General features: G+C 47.2%; 1 long non-coding RNA gene across 1 annotated transcript in view; it reads left to right on the top strand.

Annotated features, from left to right (window-relative positions):
• Window positions 1-6,102, top strand: part of LOC116080634 — a 16,071-nt gene extending 9,969 nt beyond the window's left edge. Inside the window, exons 3-4 of the long non-coding RNA XR_004114510.1 lie at window positions 5,278-5,406; window positions 5,986-6,102. This is a non-coding gene — a long non-coding RNA (uncharacterized LOC116080634). The remainder of the gene's footprint in view (window positions 1-5,277; window positions 5,407-5,985) is intronic.
• The last annotated feature ends 3,673 nt before the right edge of the window (window positions 6,103-9,775 follow it).

The following is a 9,775-nucleotide window of genomic DNA, read 5'->3' as shown; positions in this document are numbered from 1 at the left end:
ATCCTAGCACTCACATGGGGCATTCGCAGATCCTAGCACCCACATGGGGGCATTCGCAGATCCTATCACCCACATGGGGGCATTCGCAGATCCTAGCACCCACATGGGGCATTCACAGATCCTAGCACCCACATGGGGCATTCGCAGATCCTAGCACCCACATGGGGCATTCACAGATCCTAGCACCCACATGGGGCATTCACAGATCCTAGCACCCCAGATCTAGGAGCTGTGATACCCTCTGTCCCCGCACACACTTGCACTTACATGCACGTACCCACACAGAGACAGGTGAGTAGAAATAAAATAACATAAGGTAACGGATGGAAGGTGCTTGGAGCACAGTCTAGTATGGACCCAGGCATACGAGTGTGGCAGTGGCCACCAGAGCAGCCATTTGGCTACTGGAGCTGTAGCCTTGGCAAAGGCTGCAACTGAGGCAAGGTCACCACAGGGCTGGCCTTCCTACAGACTTGTACTTACATCCTCGCCAATCTTCTTCCTATCTGTTGATTATGAGCTTAATTACTTGTTCCTATAGTGTTAGAAGTGACTGCTGGGTCATGTCACCAAGGCACTACTTGAAGTACCCAAATGCCACACAGGTACAGCAATGGAATGTCCTGTCCGGTGGAGCCCAGAGCTCCCTTGGGGAAGTACCATAGGCTCACCGTCTCTCGAGGTGAACAGGTTTGGTTCCGAAGGCCCATCTGACCCAAGATCTAGAAGCTAAAGCAAAGTGAGCCCATTAGAGACCTTCACCAGGATTTGAATGTGTGGTATAGCCTTGGGAGCTGAAGGTGAGGGTGTTAGTAATGACCATGATGACCGTGTGATAGCCCAGGGAAGCAGCAACTGAATGAATCAAACTGTGTTGAGTCAGATATCCACGGGTCTCTCAGCGGAAGCAGAGCATTTCATAAAGCAGCAGCTTTCACCCTTAGTTTCACAGCCTTTAGGACACATTAAAACCTCAGGAAAGAAGGAGGAGGAGGAGGAGGAGGAGGAAAAGGAGGAAGAAGAGGAGGAAGAGGAGGAGAAGGAGGAGGAGAGAAGAAAGAGGAGGAGGTGGAGGAAGAGGGGCATGAGAGAAGGAGGAGGAGAGAAGAATGAGGAAGAGAAGGAGGAGAATCAGCAGCAGCAGCTGTCTTTAAACTAATCAGTGGGTGGGTAGGAGGTCTCAGCGGTGACACAACTCAGCTCATTCATCCTGTAGCTGCTCCCTCCTGAAGGGCATGTGAGCATCTGGGACTGGGGACCACCAGCTTGGGTGTTCCCCAGTGCACCACAGGTATTCCTGTCTCAAATAAAATTAGCTTCCTACAGAACCAGGTCACTGTTCTACCAAGGGTCTGCCAATAATTTAGGATGAACTAAGTGAACCATGTGGCTGAAACTGGAGTCTGAACCCTGCTAAGACCCCAGTCCCTGAGCAAGAGTCTGGTCCTCTCTGGGCCTCCAGGATCTGGTCAAAGAAAGAGAAGATCTGGAATAGCCTGTCTCTCCAGCCACCTGTACTTTTACTGTTGATCCTAAGACTTCTCAAGACACATTATTTATTTACTCTTAGGCATGATGGCAAACACCTGGAATCCCAACACCCCGAAGGGAGAATTGTTAGTTCAAAACCAGCTTGTGATGAATAGTAAGACCTTGTCTTAAAGAAATAAACATGAGCACTGCACAGTGACATGTGCCTCTAACCCTGTCCCTGGGGAAGCAGAGGCAGGCAGGCAGGCCTCTGAGCTCCATGCCAGCCTGGTCTACATGGACAGCCACAGCTACGTAGTAGCATCCTGTCTGAAAAATAAAGTCAAGACAAAATGAAGGCACAGCTCCTTCAGTCCATGAGCCCTTGACGTTCCTAGTGAGCTGATTTATTAAATTGCTACATCCTTCAGTTCCTAGCTTTTAAGTTTCTTTCGTCCTCTGACATAAGAGCCTGAATGGGGACCCCTTAGCTACAACAAGGTAAGATCCTGTGGCCTGGAGGGGCTGGGCTCCAGAGAATACCTGAGAGGGTGGGAGATGGGGTTCAAGATTTTCTCTGTCCCTGAAGGGTAGTTTAAAAACCATGCTTGAGAAGAAAGCTGGTTGCGACAGCCTGGGATGTTAAATTTACCTGTGAAAACTAAAAAGAGAAAACCAACCATTTTCTAGCAGCCCTGTGCCTGCTTGGCTGTGTAAAGGAGCCTGTGTCTGTTGGGGATGGGCTGAAGGTGCTCCACCTAGGCCTTGGGCAGGGATGCAGAGGCCGGTTTCATCTGGCCTTCAGAAGTTTCCCTTTGTGGCATGGTGCTGTTAAAAATATTCCTCCCTGAAGGTGCAGCCGCAGCGCAGCAGATGTCCCTGACTGAGCACTTGGGAAGGAGCTATTAAAAGGAACGTAATTAGGTTGTCATCCTGGGGCCTCCGAGCCAGGCTTCCGAACACCATCTTTGTTGAAAGTTTTCCAGATGTAAAACATTGTAGAATCAGGTTTACCAAGAAGACTGCTAATGCTCTGGGGTGGGTGTGAGGAACAAGCAAAATAATGCTGTAATTCAAGGCTGGCCTTGGACCCTGAGTCTTTTCTTTCAGTGTCTCTTCCCCATCCTAGCTCCCAATTCCATCTCATCCTTTCTCCCTTCCCCACCATCATTTGCTCTAAGAAAAGCCTCTATCTGTCATTTATACCTTAGCACAAGTGAGTGTACCTAAGCTTCGTGGCACCTCCGAACCGTGGGATTCAGGCCCAGAACTCCGAAGCTTTAGCAAACAAAAGCCTTGTCTTCTTTTGTCAAGTTGTCAGGCACTGGAGTGGAGGTGGGGAAGAGCCTTTCTAGTGACCCTGAAATCACACCAAGGCAGCCACCTACTCACCCACGCTGAGAGAGCCTGCCCTGATTCCGAGTGCAGCTGTATTCTACTTAAGAGGCACGGCTGTTGTAATCACCCCCTCCTGCTGGCCTGTTACATCCTGCAGGCTCATCTAGTGACTGTCAGCATCCGCCACTCACCTATCTGTACATAAGCATCTATTTATCGAGAGTTCCCTGGCAAGAAGCCTGCTGAGTGGTAGAGAGAGCGCAGGGAGCATCTACCGAGGATGTGCTTGTCATCCTGGTGGGAGACAGCATGGAGAGAGAAAGACACTCATCCGGCAATCACGGAAATGAATGCAAAATAACAACCGCAGAAGGAAGTGTGTGGTTGGTGCTGAGAAGACGGGCCAGTGGGAGGCTAGCCTTTAAGGGAAGGCAGGAAGCCTTCCTAGATACTGAGCTGAGAGTGGGAGCTGGGCCAGGGTTGGAGGAGTGGGGGAGGGTAGACAGAGATACAGTGGTTTGTTCGACCAGAACAGCTTTTGCAAAAGCACTGGCTAAGTCTCAGAGGGAAGCCCACAACTTCTATGACACCCTTCTCCTGTTGGATTTAAGTAGTGGACTGTGTGCCAAGAGAGGACATGGGGGAGAAAAAGAATAGAGTCTGAAATGGTAGAAAACCCTGGTACAATTGAGAGGTGACCCTGACAAAGAGGCCATGTTGGTGGTGGCGGAGAGAGCTGGTCTAGCCTCCTCTTCTTGAGGCCTTCTCGGATATTCTGGCCAACTTTTCATCATTGGTAACAAAGCATGTGGTGTTCCCTGGGTTATTTTATTTATAGTAAAATTACTAATGGATACCTAATATATTTGCAGAGTAAAGAAAGTAAAATTTTCATCCTATGACCCCTCTGTGATTTGACATTTTGAGTTCCTGTAGTTTTTCCTCTTTGATGTGCGTGAAGTGGAGGATATGTGCGGGGGTGTGGTTAGTTGGAATTGAACTGGGGACCTAGCAGTAGCTAAGCAAGTACTGAGCTATCTCTTCAGTGGGGAATACACTTATATCATCTTTGCCCGTTTGTTGGCTTTCTGAGGACCAGTTCTCTTACCTGGTAATGAAGCTGGAGGCTAGCTTTATTACAGCCGAGGTCTAATCCCTAAGCTGGTCTGTACATAAATTCCTACTGCTCTTCCCACTCTGCACAGAACCCGGCGGGTTCTCAGTCATTCCCAGAGTAAGTTTGGAAGAAGGGATATGAAAAGTCTGGGAGGGATAGACACTTATGTGGGTGGATGCTCTGTGGTGGGAACATTGAGAGGGCAAGCTCATTACCTCTCACTGCCTCTGCTTCCCTGGAACAAGGACCCACCCACTGAGTCTACACTGGCAGAGGGCGTGGTCCTGATGACCAGCATTCAGCTTCCCCTGGGTCAATGGCACCAAGGATGGGAGAGGCCATGAGCTCTCTGAAGAAACTTGTTGTGGGAGTCTCAGAGCTCCCATGAGAAATTCAAGTCTCCTAAGAACAGATTCTTGGGGTGGCAGGGGGTGGGAGACAGAGACAGAGAACGACAGAGAGAGAGAGAAAGAGAAAGAGAGAGAGAGATAGGGAGAGAGAGAGAGAGGACAAGCCAGGCAACAGAAGGCCAGTGTGTGGATAGGACTTTATTGCACATGCATTGACTACATTATCTACTCTTGAGGCCTCTTTTTCTCTACCTACCACATAGAACTTAGCCTCTTTATCCCTGCTGGACATAGATGGTGCCAATATAGAGTAAACAAATTCACCTCTTTAAAATGAGTTAATCATTGTGAAAGTGCATTGGAAGGTTCGAGCAGAAAAGCAGAAAGCAAGAGTCAATGAGCTTTCTCCCTAGCTCTTCATGCCTGTTATTGATATATATTGCGAGAGGAAAATTGCCTCTTGCTATTTAATGCAGATACTATTCTCCATTAAATGAGGGCTTCTGGGGGCAGTTAAAAGCACTGGGTGTTCTTCCTAGTGGACCCGGGTTCAATTCTTAGCACCTATATGGGCGTGGCTACTTACCATGTAAGCAACCACCGTATCTGTAACTCCAGATGTGACACCTGCAAACAGACATACTGTATCCATATCACACAGGCATGCGAGTAAATATCACTGCACATAAAATAAAAGTAAATAAGTTATGGGTTTTTTTTAAAAAAGATTTATTTACTTTTATTTATACGAGTATACTGTAGCTGTCTTCAGACACACCAGAAGAGTGCATTGGACTCCATTACAGGTGGTTGGGAGCCACCATGTGGTTGCTGGGATTTGAACTCAGGACCTCTAGAAGAGCAGTCAGTGCTCTTAACTGCTGAGCCATCTCTCCAGCCCATGAATTATGTTTTTTAATTAAGTGAAATAATTTGTCTTTTAAAAAAGTGAGCATCCAGAATGCTGTTCTTTTCACAGATGCCATGTATTGTATTGCCTAGGTCCTGTTCGTATGGCCACCTTGTACCTTCCAGTTTCCTTCCTTACCTGACCAAAAGTCACTTTCCAGTCACGTGAAGAGGAAGCAGAATTGCTTATTGGAGGCTTTGTGCTTTGTGAACAAACCGATGGTAATGGTAACAAGAAACCAAAGTTCACCAGGACCTGACTAACTCAGAACCCCAGTGGTCCACAAGAAAGCAAAAAGGACAGACACCAAGACACCTGAGAAAGCAACACAAACTAACCCTCAACTTCCTGGAGCCACAGCTCCACCCCAGACTTAGAACCTGACAGGGAAGCTTGTCCTGGTGGGCGGGGCCTTGGAGAAAATCAAGCCAATCCTCTAGCCCTTCAGCTTGCTCTGGGACTGAGGTGTGCCTGGGCAACTTTGTTAAAAGCCAGACTTCATGGGTAAGGAAAACTCCCTGCCCACCCTGAAATGCCTCTGTGAGAGGAGTGCTGGCAGAGGAGCTCTGAGTGGGGGGACTTGCTAATTTTGTCATTCCCGATCTCAGAACTTAAGATACTTCATCTACAAAGGAACAGTTGTTCTTTTCTCTAGAGCAGTGGTTCGCAACCTTCCTGATGCCAAGACCCTCAGACCCTCATGCTGCAGTGACCCCCAGGCATAGTTATTTTCATTGCTACTTAATAACAGTAATTTTGCTACTGTCATGAATCGTAATGTAAATCTCTGTGTTTTCCAGGACTTGGGTGAGCCCTGTGAAAGGGTCCTTCAACCCCAAAGGAGTCACAACAACCGGCAGCTGAGATGCACTACCCTAGAGTAAGAGCAATTCAATAAAATATAACATGGAGAAGTACTTTACCCAATAATCTAACCCACTGCAGACATTCAAAAACAAAACAAAAGAAACCAGCTGCCCTACATGCCAATCTTTTTGAGAGCTGATTCACCCAGCTTGCCCTGGGACATCAGAGGGTTCATGTAATACTCCTTGTAAAAATGGATGCTTGGGTCCCTAACAAGCCTCCATCAGGCCTTTCTCGGTCTGCAAAGATTTGCCTGCTGGGGCCTCTCAAGAAAATACCCAGAAGAGTCACACAATGTCCCGCCCCCCAGCCCCTTCCCTCCAGAAGGCCTAGAGACCTGGACAGGAGAAAGAATGGCCTTCTTAATAAAGGCAATGTCCCTCAGCTGTCTGTACCCCCATTTCAGTCCTTCCCCTATCTTAGCGATGCTTGAAACTGCATTGGGTTGTACAAAGCGTAAGAAAGAGGTCTAGGTCCCTCCCCCAGAAGAATTTGGGAGGGGCAATTTGTCTTTAGGAGTGATATATTCCAGTTAAAATTAGGGAGTGGATTCTTTAAATAAAGTTAAAATTGAGTCAACAATATTAGAGTTTAGAGCCAGGCACGACGATGCTTCCTTTTATACCAACACTTAGGACATTGAGTCAGAATTTCAAGTTCAAGACCTGCCTGGGCTACAGGAAAGCCTATTTTCCAAAAATAAAAATATTTTCTAAATAGCATGTGGAAGCACTAGGAGTTAAGATTTGGAAGTTAGCTAGACTTCTGAATGGGAGCTTCTACAGGCCAGAGGAGTGGAAACCAACAGTTAGATCTAAAACACAAAACACCCTATTACTCCAGGGACCCCACTCCCATCACTGGGAGCTGAAGATCCCTTCCATCTGTGTCAGGTCATTCAGTAGGCTTGGTTGTCTAGATATCTGGACACTGCATCTTATGTGCCAATTATGGCATTCAGGGCCCCAAAGGCATCCAAAAGTTGCCTGTTAGAATTAGGGAGTGGATTCTTTAAATAAAGTTAAAATTGAGTCAACAATATTAGAGTTTAGAGCCAGGCATGACGATGCTTCCTTTTATACCAACACTTAGGACATTGAGTCAGAATTTCAAGTTCAAGACCTGCCTGGGCTACAGGAAAGCCTGTTTTCCAAAAATAAAAATATTTTCTAAATAGCGCGTGGAAGCATCTCGGTCTGCAAAGATTTGCCTGCTGGGGCTTCTCAAGAAAATACCCAGAAGAGTCACACAATGTCCCGCCCCCCCAGCCCCTTCCCTCCAGAAGGCCTGGAGACCTGGCCTTCCCTTCCAGGTCCAGGCCCAGCCCTTCTCATAATGATGCCCAGGAAATCACAAATCTCCATCTAAAATACACACCAAAGACCTCCTAAGACTGGAAAACCCCGAGTGATCGTAGAAAGAATGAACTTCAAAGTGAATATGATGTTTACCCAAGGAAGATGCTCCAAAGTGACCCACAGAGATCCCCTCTGACCTTGGGTAAGGCCAGTGTCTTCCAGGAATACCAGATTTTCCTGTCTCTGCTGGGAACACATCATTTCCCTCTAGACCATTTCCAGAAGAAACTACTGGTCTGCATAGGAACTGACAAAGAAACCACTGACCACCAGCTTTCCAGGACACACAGACAGACAGAGACAGACACACACAGAGACAGACACACACACAGCAGTCAGCCTTAGGGTACAGTATGACCCATCTCACAAGTCACCTAAATAAAGTAGGTATCATGAAATATTTATCAAATAGGGCTGGAGAATTAGCTCAGTGGTTAAGAGCACTGGTTGCTCTTCCAGAGGACCCGGGTTCAAATCCACAGCAACCACACAGCAGCTCACACCTGTCTGTAACTCCAGTTCCAGGAGATCTGACACCCTCACACAGACACACATATAGACAAAATAACAATGAACATAAAATATAAATAATACATATAAAATATTTATCAGATGAATGAGTGAGTGAAGTGGTAGGTGAATAGACAGGCAGCCAACCCTCAGAGCAGTCCAGGAAACCCAGTGCTTCTTTCTAGGACGTTACCTGGGACACTGAGTGACAGGAGGAGTTCATGGAGACCATGTACACCTTTCCTCAAGCCCCCTCACCTCCCACCTTTCCTCCCTCCCCTCAATTGAGGGGACTTTGCAAACCCTCCATGCTAATCTTTCTACCTGGAATGTAGCAGAAGCTCAGCAATGATGATCTGTGAGGTGAACAGGAGAGACAGAAGAAAAAGTGTGAAGATTCCCCTTCCAGTTTCATTTTCATTCCATTTATTTATTTGGAAGTGTGTAGGTGGAGGCGTACATGTAGATGTGGAGCCTGTGTGTGCCACTGCACAGGGACACAGGGGCACAGGTGCAGACGTTAGAGAGAATTAGTTCTTTCTTTCCTTCAGGTGGGGAGGCCCAAGGGTCAAACTCAAGGCGGTCAGGCTCTGTGGTAAGTGCTTTTCCTGATGAGTCGTCCTACTGGCCCGTGTTCACCATTAGAAGGTGAGAACAGTCTGGTACATAAATGTCGAATAACAGAACAGTCAAGTCCACTAAGGAAAAACTCCTTGTGGTCAAGAGCTGGATTGACAGGAGGATGAGAGGTGAAGTTCTTAAGCAAAAAGTCCTTTCATTTAACTCGAATAAGTAGCCTGGTGATGATGAACACCTTTAGTCCCAGCACTTGGGAGGCAGAGGCAGGCAGATGTCAGTTCAAGACCGGCCTAGTCTACAGAGTGAGTTACAGGATAGCCAAGACTGCACAGAGAAACCCTGTCTCAAAAAACCAGGATGAGGATGGGGACCTAACATTCCAGACATTCCAGTTGCTCTGTGTCAATCCCCTGGCCAAGAGCCCACCCCTAGGAAGCCAGTTTTACCTTAAACCACTCTAAAGAGATAGGCAGTTCATTCTTTTCCTTTAATGAGATACTGGATTTTTCCTACCCAGAATTGTCTCTCCTAATGCAGAGCCATAGGCTCGCTGGGTCTGCCTACCCTTCTGAGGCCTAAACCAGAAAGTACAACTTTCCCTTTTTCTTCCTCCCCACAAACCACTCTTTTGATGCTAGCCCGAACCTAAGAGAGTTTTTTGTGATACCGTGGGCAGTGTCCCTGCTCTTTCTGTAATGCCCTGCCCCGCCCCCATGTGGTTGACCTCCACCCCGGCTCCACCGGAGCCCTTTCCACCTTACTTCCTCCTCTGTGCAGCTGATGGCATTTACAGCTTGCCTGCCTTGGGATGCGTTTCTTTTAAACTTTAATAAAAACTTACCTCAACCTTCTATTTGAATCCATTCTTTAATTCTTTTGTTAATGAGACCAAGAACCCTAAGAGGGGATACTGGTTTCCCCCAGAATCAAATGCAAGAAGACCTGTACAAAAACAGGTCCAAGGAGCATGTGCTTCAGGTCCGAGCTGAAAAAAACTCAAAGTCAAAGGAGGCTTCCCGAAGGAGTTGATGCTGTCTGCCCAAAGCCTGGTAGAGAAAAGGTGTGACCGGCAGCTCCAGGGAGAACAGATCAAACTATGTTCTCTCAAGTAGATTTAGTGTACACCACAGATTCGAGCAAAACAGTGTGCCAAGTATCTTAAGATAGGGTGAGGGAGAGAGAGTTCTTGGCCAGAATCTCTAAACAAAGATTAACAGAAGAAAAATAGTTTATTAAAAGTGTGGCTTGTGAGAGACGGGGGAAGGAACGACTTCTA

This window comes from Mastomys coucha, unplaced genomic scaffold (assembly GCF_008632895.1).
Source record: "Mastomys coucha isolate ucsf_1 unplaced genomic scaffold, UCSF_Mcou_1 pScaffold6, whole genome shotgun sequence".
In the NCBI taxonomy this organism is placed as follows: domain Eukaryota; kingdom Metazoa; phylum Chordata; class Mammalia; order Rodentia; family Muridae; genus Mastomys; species Mastomys coucha.
The sequence above is the reverse complement of the archived record's forward strand: the minus strand, read 5'-3'. Positions and strand labels throughout refer to the sequence as shown.